This window comes from Zootoca vivipara, chromosome 15 (genome assembly GCF_965207765.1).
Source record: "Zootoca vivipara chromosome 15, rZooViv2.hap1.1, whole genome shotgun sequence".
In the NCBI taxonomy this organism is placed as follows: Eukaryota; Metazoa; Chordata; class Lepidosauria; order Squamata; family Lacertidae; genus Zootoca; species Zootoca vivipara.
This window is the reverse complement of record NC_142598.1, coordinates 21214401-21234509: the sequence shown is the minus strand read 5'-3', so window position 1 is coordinate 21234509 and position 20109 is coordinate 21214401. Positions and strand designations below refer to the sequence as shown.

Below are 20109 nucleotides of genomic sequence, written 5' to 3'. Positions count from 1 at the left end.
AATAAAACTCTTGCTGCCGTTGTGGCATACATAAAGAAGTTAACGTTTTTCTTAGGAATCTTCCTCCCAACCATACCCAATAGAAAAGATTCTGGTTTCTTACTAAATGTGTTTTTCAACACTCTCTTTAATTCATTATAAATATTTTCCCAGAAATCTTTTTCCTGCTTCTTGTATTCCTACCTTCTCCTGTTCTGAAGCTACAGACAATGAAAAGAGACTCGCCACACTGGAATTTGATATCTCTTCCTTTGGTTCTTTCTGAGATCCTTCATTTGTTTCTGCTCTCTTTCTAGGTGACCATTCTCTCCTTAGCATGCCACCCTCTCAGGCGATTTACTTGTGGGCTGTAGATGTTCCCCCAAATCTTGAAAGACCATTTGGATCCCTTCCAGTCAGGATTCAGGCCTCATCATGGGACTGAAACTGCCTTGGTCGCACTGGTCGATGATCTCCGGCGGGCTAGGGACAAAGGTAACAGCTGTTTCCTTGTTCTGCTGGATCTCTCAGCGGCTTTTGACACCATCGACCATAACATCCTTCTGGATCGTCTAGAGGGTTTGGGAGCTGGGGGCACCGTCATGCAGTGGTTCCGCTCCTTCCTCCTGGGCCGTGTTCAGAAAGTGGTGGTGGGGGATGAGTGTTCAGACCCCTGGGCTCTCACTTGTGGGGTGCCTCAGGGTTCTGTCCTCTCCCCCATGCTTTTTAACATCTATATGCAGCCGCTGGGAGAGATCATCAGGGGGTTTGGGCTGGGTGTCCATCAGTATGCTGATGATACCCAGCTCTACCTCTCTTTTAAATCAGAACCAGTGAAGGCGGTGAAGGTCCTGTGTGAGTGCTTGGAGGCGGTTGGAGGATGGATGGCGGCTAACAGATTGAGATTGAATCCTGACAAGACAGAAGTACTGTTTGTGGGGGACAGGAGGCGGGCGGGTGTGGAGGACTCCCTGGTCCTGAATGGGGTAACTGTGCCCCTGAAAGACCAGGTGCGCAGCCTGGGAGTCATCTTAGACTCACAGCTGTCCATGGAGGCACAGGTCAACTCTGTGTCCAAGACAGCTGTTTATCAGCTCCATCTGGTACGCAGGCTGAGTCCCTACCTGCCCACTGACTGTCTCTCCAGAGTGGTGCATGCTCTAGTTATCTCTCGCTTGGACTACTGCAATGCGCTCTACGTGGGGCTACCTTTGAAGGTGACCCGGAAACTACAACTAATCCAGAATGCGGCAGCTAGACTGGTGACTGGGAGCGGCCGCCGAGACCACATAACACCGGTCCTGAAAGACCTACATTGGCTCCCAGTACGTTTCCGAGCACAATTCAAAGTGTTGGTGTTGACCTTTAAAGCCCTAAACGGCCTCGGTCCGGTATACCTGAAGGAGCGTCTCCACCCCCATCGTTCTGCCCGGACACTGAGGTCCAGCTCCGAGGGCCTTCTGGCGGTTCCCTCACTACGAGAAGCCAAGTTACAGGGAACCAGGCAGAGGGCCTTCTCGGTAGTGGCACCCACCCTGTGGAATGCCCTCCCACTAGAGGTCAAAGAGAACAACAATTACCAGACCTTTAGAAGGCATCTCAAGGCAGCCCTGTTTAGGGAAGCTTTTAATGTTTGATGGATTTCTGTATTTTAATGTTTGATGGATCTCTGTATTTTAGAATTTCTGTTTTGTTGGAAGCCGCCCAGAGTGGCTGGGGGAACCCGGCCAGATGGGCGGGGTATAAATAATAAATTATTATTATTATTATTAAAGAGCCAATTTGGAATTACATGTGCTATAAATCTTAAGAGAATTGGAAGGATGCATTTCCAACCTCTCCCCCACTTCCTTGCCACAAGTTGCCCAGGTTGACAATATTCAGCCTTAGGCACTCAAAGATCAAGGCAAACCTGACAACAAAGATTGACAGGAACTCAGTAGATAGTCAGCAGGAGGGAATGTGGTGGGTGATCAACCCCTGAGTAAACTGTTTGGTATGAAGGTGCAGCAAAATGTGAGCACAGCTTTGGTTATAACTTGGAGGACTTCCATGCCCCTGGGTACATGATTCAATGCCTGCTCATTGGCAGATCCATTTATAGACCAGAGCCACAGTAAGCAGAAATCTATGCTGGCAACCACAGGAAATTCTAGAGAAGTTAGTAAAAAGGAATAATAAGGTGTCAGGAGGTAAGCGTGCCAGAGGTTACGAGGTGCAAGTTTGGGTTCAAAACTGATTGCAAAGGATCGTCAAAAATATGCGAGAACGGGATGAGCTCCCGTTGTTCGGTCTCAGCTCCTGCCAACCTAGTAGTTCAAAAACACATCAAAGTGCAAGTAGATAAATAGGTACCACTCTGGGGGGAAGGTAAACGGCATTTCCGTGCGCTGCTCTGGTTCGCCAGAAGCGGCTTAGTCATGCTGGCCACATGACCCAGAAGCTGTACACCGGCTCCCTCGGCCAGTAAAGCGAGATGAGCGCCACAACCCAAGTTGTTCGCGACTGGACCTAACGGTCAGGGGTCCCTTTACCTTTACCTTTACTACTTTACCACGATGGAGGGAAAACCCAAATGTCTATGAACCACCTCCCCTCCCTGCAACCAAGTGTTTCCATACATTCTAATGACACAACCCAATTCCAGCAAAAGATACTCGGGACAAAGCCCTATGGGATAACAGTGAAAGAAGGATGAATCATAACTAAGTTGAAGTCTCCTTGAATCTTGTTTGGTTGTACCCAGTCCCTGTAAGCTCTAGATAAAAAAATGAGGAGCCTGTGGGTCTTCAGATGTTACTGGACTACAACTTCCACCATCCCTGACCATTGAGCCTTCTTGCTGGAGTGGATGGGTGCTGGAGAATCATAGAATCACAGAACCATAGAGTTGGAAGACACCCAGAGGGTTGCCTAGTCCAGCTCTCTGCAGTGCAGGAATCACAGCTAAAGAATCCATGGAGTTTTATCTCTCAAGCAATATAAAGGTAACAGCAAACCATTCCCATAGCCAGGCGATTCATAGAGTTCCTTCTACATGGAAGAAAGAAACCACAGCTTTTCAGCATGGCTCCTGGTACCACACAGGCGTGTCAGAACCCATCAGCTCAGCAGTGTCGGGCCTGGGTGGAAGCTGAATAAGATTTCCAAGGCAAATCCACTCAGCACAGGAAGGAGTAAAATTAAGGCAAATCTCCAGAGATCTGTGTTAATGAGGATGAGCAATGTTTGCTGGAAGCCCATTGACTCAGCATAATTAAGGTGAAAGGAAGCGTCGTCGTCATTCATTTTAAAATACTGTAGTGATATCTGCTCCGACGCTGGTAAAACTCTTCTGCGATTTCAAAATCATGACTAAAATTTCCTAGAATTTGTAATAACTATCCTGATTGGATGGTTTGGGCTCTTTTCCTTAAACCAACGTCCAAGTTGGCTCAAAGTTTTTTTGTTTTTGCAAAGTGTAGAATAATCTGCAGACCCAATTATCGTGCATGCAAAACTAGAAACATATTGTTGCCCGCCACCCCAATCTCCGAGGGGTGCAAGATTCAAGGGGTTCCGGGCACTTACCCAGGGTTTGTGTTTCCTTTGGGGAAGGAGGTACAGCGGAGACTGTAGTGGCTTTATGATATATGGCTTATGTTATGTATTAAGTTAACTGCAGTACTCCTTCTGGCCACCGTGGCTGCAGTTCTTACCCTGCTCACTGTGGCTGCAGTTCTCACTCAGGTCCACAATGGGTGTTATGTATTAAGTTAACTGCAGTACTCCTTCTGGCCACCATGGCTGCAGTTCTTACCCTGCCCACTGTGGCTGCAGTTCTCACTCAGGTCCACAACATGCAAATGAAGGATTGAGAGTGCTGTTCACGGATTGGGTAGCTAGGGGAAGTTTGTTACTGTTGCAAGTTACTGAGTACTATATAAGCCAGTTGGCTAAGCTACTGTTCAGTCTGGACTCAGAGCTAGAATAAAGAGCTGGTTGTTTTGAGAGCTGTGTCTTCATCCTTCTTACCCTCTATTTTACAGCTTATTTAAACATATACACAGTCTGAGGCTAAGATGGAGGGGCTCACAGCATCAACACCCGAAAAGGTCTTGCTTATTGCATAGTCATAGCCTTGGCATCAAGCATAGGTCTGACTCTGCTTCTCTTCTGCCACCTGCCCCCTGTGCTCAGCCTCACCTCACACTGCCCTGACTTTTGTATTTCTAACTACCAGTCAGGCAATGGTGTGTGGGCAGTGGACTAGGGGGACTAGGCTAGTCCCCTAATTGTTCCTGGTAAATTAGAGTACAGTATTAGAGTATTAAAGCATTAAAACTTGGTGCCTCCTTGCCAAAGCCCAGGATGCTTCTACCCAGCTGAGGAAGGGAGGAGGCACAATGCTCCAACGGGGTCCAAGAGTCCTCTCACCACCTTCCCAAAGCCCACCTGGCTTTGGGAAGGAGGGGGGAGGGCTTCAGCATCCTGTCAGAGGCCTGCAGCCTCCTTCCGAAAGCCTAGGAAGCACCTGCCCAGCTTCGGGAGGGACGTGTGATGCTCACAAACGTGATATCAGGACGTCGTGACATCACACACACGCGTCTCCCCCCACCTCCAAAAAACTATCAGCCTTACAGCTAGTGCCTCTGCCCCTAACTATTCCCCTATGAACATTTTCACCCCACGACACTGCAGTCAGGTGAGGAGGGGCCGGGAAGGCCCACTCATTTGCCCTCTGGCACAGAGCTTTTGCTGTTGGTGGTGGTGGTCAGGTGGCAAAGAAACTTGTGCGACTAGTTCGACAATGGAATCCTCCAATCGATTTTCGCCGTTGCTGAATCTAGGAACCCAGGAATTAAAAGGGACTCAGGCATCATACAGACTGACCACCCCCCAAATTCACAACAATACTTTCAGCTTTTTTAAAAAACAACTTACCATTTCTGAAACATCTAATCAACTAGTCAGGGTTTATTATATATACCCAGGGGCCATTGCATAATTTTTGTGTTGTGGTTTATACTGTAATTTAGACAGTTAGTCCATGGAAAAGTCAACAATACTGCAAATAGGTAAAGGTAAAGGGACCCCTGACCATTAGGTCCAGTTGTGACCGACTCTGGGGTTGTGGCGCTCATCTCAAATTATTGGCTGAGGGAACGCCGTTTACCTTCCCACTGTAGCAGTAGCTATTTATCTACTTGTACTTTGATGTGCTTTCGAACTGCTAGGTTGGCAAGAGCAGGAATCGAGCAACAGGAGCTCATCCCGTCACGGGGATTCAAACCGCCGACCTTCTGATCGGCAAGCCCTAGGCTCTGTGGTTTAATCCACAGCACCACCCGCATCCCATACTTGAAATACTGTCATTTAAATTTGTTTTGATTACCCCAATTAATCAGGGAGCTGGTTGTTGTTGTTTTTTGTAATAATGCCGCCCAAAAAAGGCTTACTGATCCCTCAGACAGAGGCAAATGAAAACGCCAACGTGAATTTGCACTCCTCAAGAAAGAGGGTGTAGGGAAAGGCTTAGATGAGTATTATTATGTTCCTTCAGGAGGTTCAATTGCTGAGGTAACCAGGTTAACGCTACCTGTCTTGCTGCCCTGTGCTGTGGCAGTTTCATGCTTGTCCTTGTATCACTGTTATGTTCGTGTCTCTGGAATGAATAGGCCAACATACCCTACTTTTGAATAGGCCAACATACCCTACTTTTGAATAGGCCAACATACCCTACTTTTTCATGCTGCATAGTTGAGAGTGGACAGTGAAATGACCACAGCACAGCATGAGAAGGCAAGAGCATTGGCCCACTTGCCTCGACTCTTGGGACGTATCTCCCCCTTATTCCCGCCAGTTCAGAGGGCAAAATACTTCATTTTCCCTTCCCAACATGATCAAGTAATCAAATGTGACCGTCCCTGCTGGTCAGTGATAAGAGGAACAACTCTAAATGGCTTTACTACACTTACATGGAAACGAGAGTTGTCACCCATCCCTATAAAAACAGGATCGCCCCCATTTTGGGTCAAAAACAGGATCAAGATTCTGGAGCACTAAGCACCACCAGATATCAGAATTATAGTCTATCTGTGTAAAAATTCTACATTCCTTATGCATCCGTTTAAATAAATATCAGTAGCTAATTCGATGACTCGCCTGTGCGTGGTTGAGACATTATGTCTTTAGATATGGTCCTGTGAGCACCATTAGCCGTTCCTATTGCTTGCTGGGTAATTAATATAGCTAAATGAATTGCTCTGAAAGCTCAATTAGCCATTCTTCACTGAGAGATGATAATAAATGGTTCTCTGGGACTCCACAGGGGATCCAATTGTTATATATACATACCTAACAAGGCTGATTTCAGAACTACAGGTAGAAATTGTCTTATTTTACAAGGAGAAGATAGCAACGGAGGATGTTGCCTTGTGAGGACAAGAATACCTTCCAACATTCCTCAGGTGCAAATAGGGACATTGCTCACTCCTCCCCCACAACTGACACTGGGAACACTCAGACATGGAAGGAGAAGGAGAAGGAGAAGGAGAAGGAGAAGGAGAAGGAGAAGGAGAAGGAGGAGGAGGAGGAGGAGGAGGAGGAGGAGAAGAAGAAGAAGAAGAAGAAGAAGAAGAAGAAGAAGAAGAAGAAGAAGAAGAAGAAGAAGAAGAACAACAACAACAACAACAACAACAACAACAACAACAACAGACTGGGTTTCCCCAGCCATTCTGGGCGACTTTCAACAAATCGAAAAGCATAATAAAACATCTAACTTTAATAACTTCCCCCTACAGGGCTGCCTTCTGCTGTCATCTAAAACTCAAGATAGTTGCTTATTTCCTTCACATCTGACAGGAGGACGTTCCATGAGGCAGGCACCACTACCGAGAAGGCCCTCTGCCTGGTTCCCTGTAGCTTTACTTCTCTCAGTGAGGGAACCGCCAGAAGGTCCTCGAAGCTGGACCTCATTGTCCAGAATGGACAATGGGGGTTGGGACATTCCTTCAGGTATCCAGGGCTGAGGCCATTTAGGCCTTTAAAGGTCAGCACCAACACTTTGAATTGTGCTCAGAAACGTACTGGGAGCCAATGTAGGCCTTTCAGAGCCACTGTTATATGGTCCTGGTGGCTGCTCCGTCACCAGTCTGGCAGCTGCATTCTGGATTAATTGTAGTTTCCGAGTCACCTTCAATAGTCCAAGTGGGAGATAACCAGAGCATGTGCCACTCTAGTGAGACAGTTAAAGCATGGACCATACCTGGAAAGCACAGGGGGAAAGTAAGTGTGAATAATCCCTGACAGAGAGCTTTATTCCCCCCCCTCCTCACCCCACTGCCACCAAATCCCTTATTTTGCAGGTTTTTCTGTATTGGGCCCTGCTAAAGAAAACAGCTCTGGAGTGAAAAGGGACAATGAGGGGCGCTCTGTCTCTTCTCGTTCACTATCTCACTGGGTATTCATGAAAGTACCTTTCTCAATATAAGCATGAACAATTACGTCAGCAGTTGGAAGTTTGCAACGTCTCAGTCTGAACAGGGAGCTGGCCTGGAGCTTGGAAACTCACAGTCTACTGTTGCCAGCATGCTCCCTAGCCCTCTTGTGATGTCTAAACAGTCCTAAAACCTAATGGTTTCTTTGTTTTGCTGTTCTTAAGAATCCAAGGCGCTGCCTGGCATTTCTTTATTTTCTTTTAAAGCATGCTATTGGGGCAAGTCCAATGTAAGCCAGAGGAGCTTACAGGAGCAGATCAAGTCGAGGATTATAGTTTCGCTGTTAAGCAAGGCGAGCGTATGAAAACTGTGCCCTAGTTAACAAGACTCCAGGCATTACCTAATCACTTGCATTGGCAAAGATTATGGACGGAAGCAGACACTGCTACCAGAGCAAAAGTCGTGCTCAAATGATAGAGTTATGGGGGTTGTTTTGTTCTGTTTTTTAATGGTATAATGCAGGGGTTTTCAACTTGAGTGCCGTGGCACCTTGGGGTGCCTTGAATGAGGGTCAGTGATGCCATGGGCAATACTGGCCTCTGTCCGTATCTCCTTCCTTTCCTCCCTCCTCTGATGCCCTCTTGAATCTCTGCCCTCCCAAAGGCTTGCCCAGATGTTTGTTGCAGCAGCCCTTGCTACAAGCTGCCCAGGTGAATGGTGCCTCTGGAGCTGATCAGGGGATGCTGGTTGCCAGGAGCTGAGGCGGCCTTGGAGTAAGCTAGCAAGTGGGTGGTGAGGGAGGCCACCCAGCCAGTCCTTGCTGTTGGGAATGGAGTATGGACAGACAAGTCCCAGGCCCCTGTGGGACAGTGTGAGGAGGCACCTCTCTTTGGGGGGCAGCTCGGAGACCAGGGGCAGCAGAAGCAGCTGCCCGGAGGACTCCCAAGGAGAGGGGAGAGGAGAGGAGGCTGAGGGAACACTCTACAAGGGAGGGTGTTTGAAAAAGGGTGAGAGGCTGCCAGCTCTGCAGGCAAGGGGTGACCTAACTGGGCTCCTGGGCCCCACAGGGGTGCCACAGAAAGAATGTAGTTGGTCAAGGGAGCCATGGACTCAAAAAGGTTGAAAACCTTTGCTACAGTGGTACATCAGGTTACAGATGCTTCTGGTTACAGACACTTCAGGTTACAGATTCCGCTAACCCAGAAATAGTATCTCGGGTAATTATTATTATTATTATTATTATTTATTTATTTATTTATTTATACCCCGCCCATCTAGCTGAGTCTCCCCAACCACTCTGGGCAGCTCCCAATTGAATATTAAAACAATACAGCATGAAATATTAAAAGCTTCCCTAAACAGGGCTGCCTTTCAGAGTTAAGAACTTTGCTTCAGGATGAGAACAGAAATTGCACAGTGGCGGCAGGAGGCCCCATTAGCTGGTACCTCAGGTTAAGAACAGTTTCAGGTTAAGAACGGACCTCCAGAACGAATTAAGTTCTTAACCTGAGGTACCCCTGTATAATGTTGTGTTACAAAAGCTGTGTGTCACTCACACTCTCTGCAAGATCCCCGAGGGGTTCCCAGGGGCTGTGTTCCTTTGGAGAATTGAGACATGGTGGAGACAGACTGCAGTAGCTTTAAGAAATATGGAACAACACACTCCTATGTTTTACTTTATCCATAATGCAGCCTGATGGGAGCAGCAGTTGGAAACATCTGGAAGGCAGCAAGTTGCGAAGGATGAGGGAAGAGGACAAAGGTTGATTCCAACTGCCAACCCACATGTTGCATCATCTTTGTTTTGATTTTTCTGCATGGTCAAAACCTGTGAATTGCTACCTTGTTTGGAACTCCGTTGTTGTTGTTAAAAATTGTATCTTGCCCGATACTTATAGGTCTAAGGGTGGTTTGCAACTCAAAGTTACAATATACAAAACACAAAACACATAATAAAAATAATAAAAACGATTAACAATACAAATGTATACACACTCATAAAGACTCCCCAACGAAAGCCCCTAAACAATTCTCCAGTCCACAAATCCAAAACCAAAAATCCAAAATAACATACAACATTTAACAACAATTTTAAACAACCCAAGCCTCCAAATAAAACAGCACCCACCCAAGTTAAAAAAAACCACCTCCCCCTTGGGTGTTGTCCTTTGTGGGTAGCCCTGCCCCCAGGCAAGCATTATAGAGCTGCCCCAGCAGCAGCTGCATGCCTAGCTGGGGCAGCAGATGTTCCCAATGCTGCCTGCCTGGTGTTCTCAGGCTAAAAACCTTACTGACAAACACACCTGTACACAGAAAACAGTAGCTGTGGGGGCCATCACAAAAGGTAAAGGGGCTGGGCCCCCTCTGTCATTTAAACCCCACTCCAACAGACAGTTTGGGAGCATGTTTTAATATTTCCTGATCCAATTTCCATATACATGCATCCCATTTTCCCTTTCTGGAAGAGAATTTGCTTCCAAAGTTACGTTAAAGTTACAAGTACTAAAAACCCCAAAACAATGAGTCGTACCGTCATTACATCTGTGACGAAAAAGAAACAGGAAATATAGCTATCCTGAAACTGATTTTTTTTAAAAAAAGTACACAGCTGCCTGTTCGATTTTTCTCCCAAGTAACCTTTCTTTCCCCCACTTAAAAGGTCACCCAAAACTGCAGCAGGAACTATTGCTTAACGCAATCTGTACTGCAAGAAGAAACCAGTTAATGCAGTCTTAGCTTGTCTCTCGGGACTGACGGTTGCCAACAACAGCTTTTGACGGCACACCACTCAGTAGCATTGCCATGGTTGAGTCCGTGCGTATCGCAGAAGTGATCTTCGTTGGATTACTGTGGTGAGGGAGGCCACAATCAATGCTTGGAGAAGTGCCACAGGTTCCTTTGTACCTACTTAAGCATGTCAGAATGATCCCTATGAGGGGGCAGGTGTGGAAAAAAATGGGTTGTAGCAGCATTCCTGTCCCTGGGAACTTTGATGGGGGGGGATGAAGTGAGAGCATGACTCTCTGTTTACACCACTCTGTGCTCATCTCTCTGATGGCTCCTATTATTTATAACCTAGCTAGGCATAAACACTTCTTGAAAACTTAAAAAAGAAGATTTCTGTTAATAATGAACATTTATATTATTCAGGTTTGAGGTGTGTGTCTCGCCCCCCCCCCCCCAATGCATGCTGCTGAGGCAAGCAAAACGGTTCAAACTGCTTTCATTTTCTCAGACAGCCTTACCACAGCCCTGTAAAAAAGGCCGGTACTCTTATTAGTATGTTGCCAGAGTGGGGACATTTCTGAGGCATAGAAACAGCAAGCATAGCTAAAGCCCACTAAAGAATTCATGGTCGAGGTAAAATTTAAAGCAAGGCCTTCCCAGCCCATATCTTAATCTTCACTTATACACCAGTTTGTGTTTTGCAGGGTATTGACACCTGAGGCATCCAACGTTTTCTGAATTAAAATTAGAGGCACACTTCACCAATGGGATTTACTTTTAGAGAGGCTCAATGGTCAAGAATATGAACAGGATCATACCACCTGGGTCACAGATTCCAGAGCTAGCAGCCACCCATTCTAGAACCAGGTCTAATTCTAGAACCAGATCGAAAAACAAGCAACCAACACTTAACCAGCAATCTAGTCATACAAAAGATGGTGTCATTTATTCACTTGCATAACACCACAACGTCCCCATTGCAGTGGTTTTTATTTTATGGTTGAAAAGATGCTTAAGGTAGCTCGAGCTTTGTTGCCTCAAAGACAAAATCCATCTCATTAAATTTAAGACACTGTTGAGTCTTCGTTAGGGATGAACACTTGCCTCCATATTCCAAGTCGTTCATTTCCTTGGCCTTTGGTGTTTTGTAGCTTTCAATACACCTCAAGGAAATGAGAGCAATAAAGGAACGTCATAAACCTTCCAACAAGCTGCTAAGAATCAGGTGCTGGCCCAGGGCTTCCTCCCCTCCCCTGCGATGACCTTTTGGTGGCCAGAGCACAGATGCCTCCCAGGAAGCACATCTTTTCCACCCACCCCCTTCCAAGCCCAGCATGTTCCAACCACCATCAACACACCATTGCATACGGTAATTTGCTTCTGCTGGGCAGTGTGGATGAATGGGCACCTGTACAAAGAAGGAAATCATATGCTCATTCACACATCAGCTGATGCTTTGATTTCCCTACCTGGGGACAAAAGGCTACATAGCTCGTAGGTTATGGAACTGACCCTGAAACTGACCCCAGGAACCCTTAACAAACTGGGAAATAATATGTTTCGAATGTCCTGTAAAGGTATAGGGTGGGAGTCACCTAATGCGTCCTTTCAGCAGAAACCCTGCATATGGAGATTTGCTTGTGAAATGGAGTGTCCTCCCTTCTCTTCCCCGCTGCCCCCTGCCTGTGTGTTCCCCCAAAATGGCTCTGGGAGGGTCAGGAGAACCCCCGGAAAAGCATGCTGGGATGGAGTCTCAGAGAGGAGGGACTGTTCCATCTGGCAAGTTGAACCACTTGCACTGACAGAACATTCAATAATAACACAACAGTGAATTGCTCCCATAGGGTGTACACAATCTCAAGAAGCACTTTTCAGACAAAAGATGTGCAATAGCTCTAGAACATATGGAGTACATGCAACTGCCCATTTGCTTGGGGGTTGCGTTTCAGGTCTTCGCACATGTTGGCGGACCATGTGTAAGCCCACCCTGTTCTGCCCCACCCCCCGCCCTGCCCCCGTCTTGTTCCACCCCCTTTTGGGGCCACTTCCAGATCCAGAGAGATGTGTGTGTGACTGTCACACCTCAATCGGATGCATGTAAAACAGTCGCTGCCTGTACATTTAAAAACACACACCAGCATTCAGACTCCATTGATTCTAGACTAAAATGTGTGAATGCAGTCTCAAGTGTCTGGAGTGAGAAGCGACTGCTGTCCTTTTCAGCTGTGCCCAGATTGCAGCCTGTTTATTTGGTTCCATAGAATTCAATGGGGGCCACTGAGTGCCAGGCATGGGCATAGCCAGGATTTTTGTGGGGGGGGAGGCTTTTGTTAGGGAGGGCAGAACCTATTTTTATTGATTTAGGGGGGCACCTGCCCCCTGCCACCTTGGCTAGGCTCATGGTCCCAAGCCAGCCCCTCTTCCCATAGCTCTTCTCTTCCCCCAGCCCTTTTTCACCACGGTGGTCACTTGAGAGTGTGATGGGTTAATAAATGCCAAGAAGTGATGAGCATGCCCTCCCCAATCCAACATCTTCAGCTGCAGTCCTAAAAACATGAAGGGCTAAGGCCCATAGAATATACCAGGATTAATTTCTGAGTAAACACACACCTGTTTGCAGGTTTATTCAAGTGTGGGTCAAGAATGAAACAGCAAGGGAGTCACCTTAATAGTAAGATGATGAAAGAAACAGTGTGAAACACATTTATTTACAACATGTATTAATGTGGGAAGAAAATACTAATTCCTCACCAAAGCCCTGCAATCATTGCTTGCTGAAAATGAAGACATTTACACCCACTGTATTAATGCTGCAAGGGACTTTTTTATGTGTCATTATGACAGGTGGTGGAGGGAGCGAGCCACCATTCCAGTGAGTGAGCCTGTCCCTGGCTATAGGACTGGTGTTAGCCCTCTCACTGGTCAAAGCTGAAGGAGTTAAGGGGCAGAGGGATTAGGAGAGAGACCCGGCTGGGGAAGATGAAACAGGTTTGTAAACACAACTGAAACCAGTTTAGGTTAGATTTTTTAAGTAAACGAAGGGATTTTACTCTACTGAAACTTTACAGTTTACAACTTCAAAAAGAGGTACAATTAATTTTCACCTGTGAGCTGATATATATGTATTAATTAGGTATCTGTCAAAAGTGTTAGGAGAGGCAATAATTTTGAAATCAAATTGAAACGGAAAGAAAATAGAAGACCAAAGAAGAATTAATCCTAATCAAAGAGGGACGGTCAATTGTGGACAAAAGATGGACTTTGAGAAAGTCCCCAAAAGAAAGCTTAGCCAAGCAAGATCTTCTAAACTGAAATCTCAGAAAAATACCAAGATGAAGATTTTAAGGATAATCACCAAAACAAAAAACAAAAAAACCACTTCTACTATAACCAGGCTCCATCGTGGGAGCAAAGACATTTCTGTGGAATCTTCATCATAAAAGCAGGGGGAGGAGTTCAAATTGTCTGTAAATATTTTTCTGAAATGGTTTGCCCATACTTGGGCTGGGATGGCACAGCTAGGGGTTGGGGAACTGTTACTTAGCATACGGGATACCAATTGCCAGAAGAGTTTGGCTTCGTTATTTAGCGAAGCATTCAGTAACAGGGACCAGGAATTTTGTTCAAACTGCCTTTTTTTTGTGGCCAAAATGGTTTTGTACTCTTTTTTGATATTTAAATAAGTTGGAGGTAGATAATTTAAACCAGTGTTTCTATAAGCTAAATAAGAGTCCCTTAAGACTTTCTTCTTCATGTGGCACTCTTGATCAAACCAGCTGCTCCCTTTAACAATACGGGGCTTGCTGGCTAGATTTGTGTTCAGTGAGACCACATCCTGCAAATACTCAATGAGATTTTCGTAAACCGCCAGGGAATAATCTGTTGAAAGAGCATTAATTATAGTCACCATAGCTGTCAAGTTCTCCCCTTTTTTAAGGGAAATTCCCTTATGCTTAATAGGCTTCTTCACGAGAAAAGGGAAAACTTGACAGCTATGATTATAGTTGATCTTAAACTAATTGCAGTTTGTGAATTCAGTCTAGTCTCGGCTAAGATACTCAGCTCAGGGGTCCATTTTTTCCTATGCTTTGCTGACCCTTTAGCTTAACCGTTTATCTCTTGTTCTATGTGTGACCTCCGATTTGAGTTTTGGCCTGAGATGGAGAGAATCAGAGGGAGGTGATCATTCTCGGTTCCGTTATCAATACTAAAGTTTTTGATTGATTTAAAGGTCTTCCTGTTTGTGAGACAATAGTCTACTGTGCTGACTCCATCAATATTTATAAATGTAAACTCTCCTTCGCTGCCCAAAGGAAACACCTCATTTACAATCGTAAGGTCAAGACTGTAAAGAGGCCAGGCAAAAGCCGGCATACACCCGGTAGTTGGTTATGCAGTCTTTGGAGGACCTGCGAGGGGGGGGGGGAGCGTAAGGAGGAAGGATTATTTTCCTTGAGTTCCGTTAGTATAGGGAGTTTAGCTTCTAGGCAGTCGTTATCGGGGCCTATTTTGGCATTCAGGTCTCCCATTATATAGAGTGGCGCATCAGGGCACTTACAGTGGTGCCTCGCTTAACGAATGCCCTGCTTAACGAAATTTCCGCTTAACGAAAGGATTTTTCGAGCGGAGGTTGCCTCGCTAGACGAATTCATTGTACGAAAAATTTGTCTAGTGAATCGCGGTTTCCCCTAGGAATGCATTGAAATTCAATTAATGCGTTCCTATGGGCAAAAAAAAAAATTCAAAAAAATTTCAATGCATTCCGATGGGATTCGCTAGACGAATTTTTCGTTATAAGAAAAGACCCGTGGAACGAATTAAATTCATCTAGCGAGGCACCAGTGTAATTTGGAGAGAGTATAATTTATTTATTTTTAAATTGTGCCGTGTACTCTCAATCTGTATTTGCAGTTTGTATGGGGGGGATATAAGCTGAAACAAGAATGATACTTTTGGGCCCAGAAAGCAAGATGATCCCCAGCACCAAGTGCTCCGAATCTTTAAACTCGATAAACTGTGTTGTCAAGGAAGTGGATACCAGTGTTACAAGGGCCCCCCTTGGACGTCCTTTCACGTACAGTTTAGTGGCCTTAACAGTTTAGTACCCACCTACCGGCTGTTATTTACCAAAGCTAGGGCTTGCCGGTCAAAGGTCAGAAGGTCAGGGGTTCGAATCCCCGCAACAGGGTGAGCGCCCGTCACTTCTTCTTCTGTTCTAGCTCTTCTTTCCTTCAGGCTTCGCAGAGTTCACAGTTGCTTGGTCCCAGCTCCTTCCAACCTAGCAGTTCGAAAGCACGTCAAAGTGCAAGTAGATAAATAGGTACCGCTCCGGCGGGAAGGTAAATGGCGTTTCCGTGCGCTGCTCTGGTTCGCCAGAAGCAGCTTAGTCATGCTGGCCACATCACCCAGAAGCTGTACGCCAGCTCCCTCGGCCAGTAAAGCGAGATGAGGGCCGCAACCCCAGAGTCGTCCACGGCTAGACTTAATGGTCAGGGGTCCCTTTACGTTTACCTATCAGAAGTTCTAAATGGTAGGCTGATATAAACTAAAGTTACCAAGGAGCTCGTATTGAGCAATCCTGTTCATTCAATCATATTTTTTTTCAGAAGAGAAGAGAACTTGAAAAACCAACATGATCACCATCTGTGCTTCCAATGAGAGGAACTTCTGCCATCAGGATGTCACTGCAGAGGAGGCCCTATTCTGTGATACCACAATGAGGTTCACCTGCTGGTAGGGCAAACTAGTGATTCTCGATCGCAGGCTAGGGAGGAAATCTCTATTGCGTTCCGCCTGCAACTCATTTTACTAAGATTCTTTCAGGTTGCAGTGACAGAGTTGTCAGAAGATGCCCTATTCCATGGTTGTGTGTCTAGGTCGGCTGGATCAGGTGGCTGCTTCCCCTTCTAACGTTCCCAGTCACTGGTGTGAGAAGTCTCTCTATGGATCTGGTCTGCCTGCATTCCAGACTCTACTGGAGGAGCAATTCTCCCTGCAAAGGTAACAGACAAGGTCACCTTATGGGGAAAACATGGGGTGGTGTTTTTATTTTTTTATTTTTAGCAGTTCATGATCAATAGCTTACCAATCTTCTGTCAGTAAATGGAGAATCATGAAGCAAGAGACTTGGGAGGAGACCTGGGCAAAGTGTGAGGCAGGTACAGATGCAAACAGGTTTTCTGGCAACTTTGAAAGTTCAGTGTCTGTGTTCGCTTGCTTTCAAACTGGCACGTACAACCAAACTATTGTGCATGGAGGCCTCTGTTTGATGTGCTTTCTCATAACTGTGAGTCTGTTTTTGGAGGTCACATGGCAAGCCTGTAAATTAAAAAGATATTTTTGAAATAAAAAGTGTCAACAGAGAGATTTCCAGTGCAACACTCTGCATGTCTACTCTGGTGTAAACCCATCTGGGTTCACAGGGACTTATTCCCAGCTAAGTGTGGGTAGGATTGTAGCCTTTATGATAAGGTTGCCAGACGTCCCCGTTTCCCGGGGATAGTCCCTGGATTTACAAATCAGTCCCCTGACAAAATCCATCTATTTAGTAAGAAGTTGAAAAGTGTCCCTGGATTCACAGAAAAAAATCTGGTAACCTTACTTGATGATGCATCAGACTTCATCTATATCTGCTGAAGGGGACTTAAAAATACTTGAGTGAATATGGGATGCAAAGATTTTTAATAAACTTGAGGCATGAGCTGTTCAAAGGTAAGTAAGCACTTTTGCATCTCATTCGCTTCAGTGAGAGAAAGTCAAGAAGGTGTTTAATTCTTCCATGGACACACGCTGCTTACACTGGTCTGGATTGTGCCCTTGCATTTTTCAAATACAGGTAGGTAGCCGTGTTGGTCTGGGTCGAAGTAAAATAAAAAAATTCCTTCAGTAGCACCTTAAAGACCAACTAAGTTTTTATTTTGGTATGAGCTTTCGTGTGCATGCACACTTCTTCAGATACAGTGAAATAGAAGTCCCCAGGCACTTATGTAGAGAAGGGGTGGGGATGGGGAGGGGAGGGGGGATCACTCAGAAGGGTGGTGGAAGTGGGTGATTGACTGACTGATAGCTGTTGATGACCGAAAACGACTGCAAATGGTTTTGCATGAAAAAGCAAGGGTTGAGATGGCTGAAGATCGCTTATCATGTATAATGAGATAAGAATCCGATATCTCTGTTCAAACCAAGTCCCTCCAAATAATTACTGACAAGCCCAGGAAGTCCCCAAGAATGGTCCCATTTAGTCACAATGGAGAATGATTGGCTTTTTAAAAAGGAGGGTAAAGGGAGGTTAACTGTAAGCGTTACCGCAAATGTTCACTTATAGCCCTTGCCATAAAACTAATTAACAACACCATCTAATAATAAATCAGGTTTTAAAATCCCGAGTCCTAGTGTGATCTTCCCAGAGCATCCCTGTGGTCCATCACTGGCTCCAGGCAGAGGACAATTGACCTTTCGAGAGACGAAGAGATGAGGCAATCAGGGATGCCTATGACAGGAGCGCAGGAAATGGAATCTGAAGCAGAAAATTGCTCTCACCGTATTACTAACACATCTAATTTGAGGACATCCTGGCAGAATCAAATTCACACAGAGAGACATGCAGGAAGGGGATAAAAACTGGGAAAGATCTGGTTGTTTGCGGGAAGACTTTCTGGGGCTGTGTGTGTGTGTGTGTGAGAGAGGAAGAGACCCACAGGTCTTGGGAGGGGCCAGACCTGGTGATTAAGGCTTTGGTATTTTATAGTGCCCCAAACTCCACCCTGGGAGCCAGCAAGACAGCGGTCCTGTTGGTTATGTGTATCTCCCTGTCTGTCACCCTGGCAACGGAGCCTAGCTCTAACCTTTTCCCCTCTCCTGCCTGCCTAGCTGATAGCTATTCAATCAAACGGTGCACACAGAAAGCTCATACCAATGACAAACTTAGTTGGTCTCTAAGGTGCTACTGGAAGGAATTTTTTATTTATTTTGTTTTAAAGTACCCATAAATACTTTGGAGGGAACTACAGTAGTCAGATTACTCCAGGAATGTAGGTGTTTAATTTTATCCTTCCAGGCTTGACTGGTGGTTTAGCACTTGTGATTTTAAGCAAACCTTCATTAGCAAAGAGAATGAAACCCTAGTCAAGAACAATTATTTGGGCACAAGATTTAGGACATAATATACAAATGGAAGACTGGGGGAAACTATGGAAAGTAAATTTAAAATTTACTAATTGTATGATTCTGAAAGAGAATTATATGAAAATGATGTATTGATGGTATGTAACTCCTGTGAAAACTGCTAAAATGTATAGAACAAGTTCTAATAAGCGCTGGAAGTACAAAGAGAAGGAAGGCACTTTTGACCATATGGTGGAATTGTAAAGTAATCAAAAGCTACATAGTGGGAAATAATTTATGATGAAATGAAAAAGATGTTTAAAATAACGTTTGTTTAGAAAAACCCAGAAGCTTTTTTGTTTGGCATTGCAGGACAGGACTTGCCAAAAGAGCGGAAGAAGCTGTTATGAAAAATGTACCCCAAAATGCGTTGCCTTTTAAGAAGGACAGACGCGGGTCGGAAGCTCCAAAATTTGCACTAAGTTCAGCTCCGCCGGGGAAAATGACAGAGACCACACGATGCTGTCAGGAAAAACAAACTGATCCTTTTATTACAGAAAAGAAAGAACTACAGCTGTAGGGTCCCTGCCTCTGGAAAGAAGGAAGGAACCCCGGGAAATGGTGAAGCCCCTTTTTATGCCTTCCTGTCCCTGCGTGAAAATCCCTGGACTGGGAGGGAGGGGAAGGACAAGGAGGATGGGTGGCGATCGGATTAGCTGGGTGGGGAGATGACTTTTTCTTTCAGATGGCGGGATGTCAATTGCTCTTCTCCCGTCGCTGATGGTGCTCCCTGTTGTTTGGCAGGAGGGGCAACCAGTTGAGATGGGTGCAGAGGTGGGGCAGTTCCTGGCAATTTCCGTGGGGTGGAAGTCCGCCCGGCAGGTGTTTTCCTCCAGGCCATGGAAGGGTGGGCTACGTTGAGGATGGCATTTTATTTGAATAAAGTTGTTCCAGCTAATCCCTCTATTGTCCGTGTGTCCTTGAATGGGTATAGGGTGGTAGTAGGGCAAGGTTCAGGTGGGTTGGGGTCATACAGGGTTCATACAGAAAATATACCTGGAAAACATACCTAATACAGGGATTTCTAATTAAAAGGTAGCAGTCCTGACATATACAGTTCTAAGATATAAAACAGCAATTCTAATAGAGAGATACTAGCAATTCTAATACAGAGGCAGCGGATAAAGATTTCATGGTAAGAGAACATATAATAGGCTGTATTATTAACTTGAGTAGAAAAGTGTCACTTTGGATTTGGGCGGTTTCCCCCCTTCCTTCTTCTGGAAACATTGTTTTGTTCTGGGCGGAGGGGAGGTGGAGAGGGGAAATGTGTGAGTTTATGCTAACTGTTGTGCATATGCAGATCCTTAAGCCTTCCTTCAGGCAGGGTCGTGTCCTAGCGGGAGGGGTGGGGAGACAGGGAAGATGGCATTGAACAGGATTCTGGGTATTGCAGCTGTCAAATTCTGTCACCCCTCTCTGTTCATTAATAATGGTGTCCTGCAACCCCCCCCCCCCAATATGATTTTATAATAAAGCTATTCCAGTATGCTACAACAGCAGCTAGGAGTTTACTAGCCCCAAAATGGAAGGAGGACAAGATGCCAAAGAAAGAAGAACGGCAAGCAAAACTGGTGGACTATGCCGAAATGGTGAAGCGTACAGGAAAACTCAGAGACAAGGACAATAAAGACTTTTTAAAAGACTGGGAACTGTTTGTGATGTACTTACAGAAATATTGTAAATAAGTGGACTCACTAGCAGGGTTTGAGTAAACACAATTAAGGGGGAAAGTGTTAGGATCTCATACACACGAGAATAACCCTGGTAGAGACACATGCCCGACTGGCATGTTCTCTCCCTCCTGGTTGATCTTTAGAGA

The 20109-nt window shown here is 45.5% G+C and overlaps 1 long non-coding RNA gene across 6 annotated transcripts in view; it reads left to right on the top strand.

Annotated features, from left to right (window-relative positions):
* Positions 1–19185, top strand: part of LOC132591241 (uncharacterized) — a 37153-nt gene extending 17968 nt beyond the window's left edge. For 3 of the 6 annotated variants that reach the window (XR_015947280.1, XR_015947282.1, XR_015947281.1), the window contains exons 2-3: positions 15731–16124; positions 18600–19185. This is a non-coding gene — a long non-coding RNA (uncharacterized LOC132591241). Of the gene's footprint in view, positions 1–12956; positions 13113–15730; positions 16125–18599 lie in introns of those variants that run through there. The other 3 variants (XR_015947284.1, XR_015947283.1, XR_009556858.2) reach the window with 3 other exon arrangements.
* Positions 19186–20109: the final 924 nt, after the last annotated feature.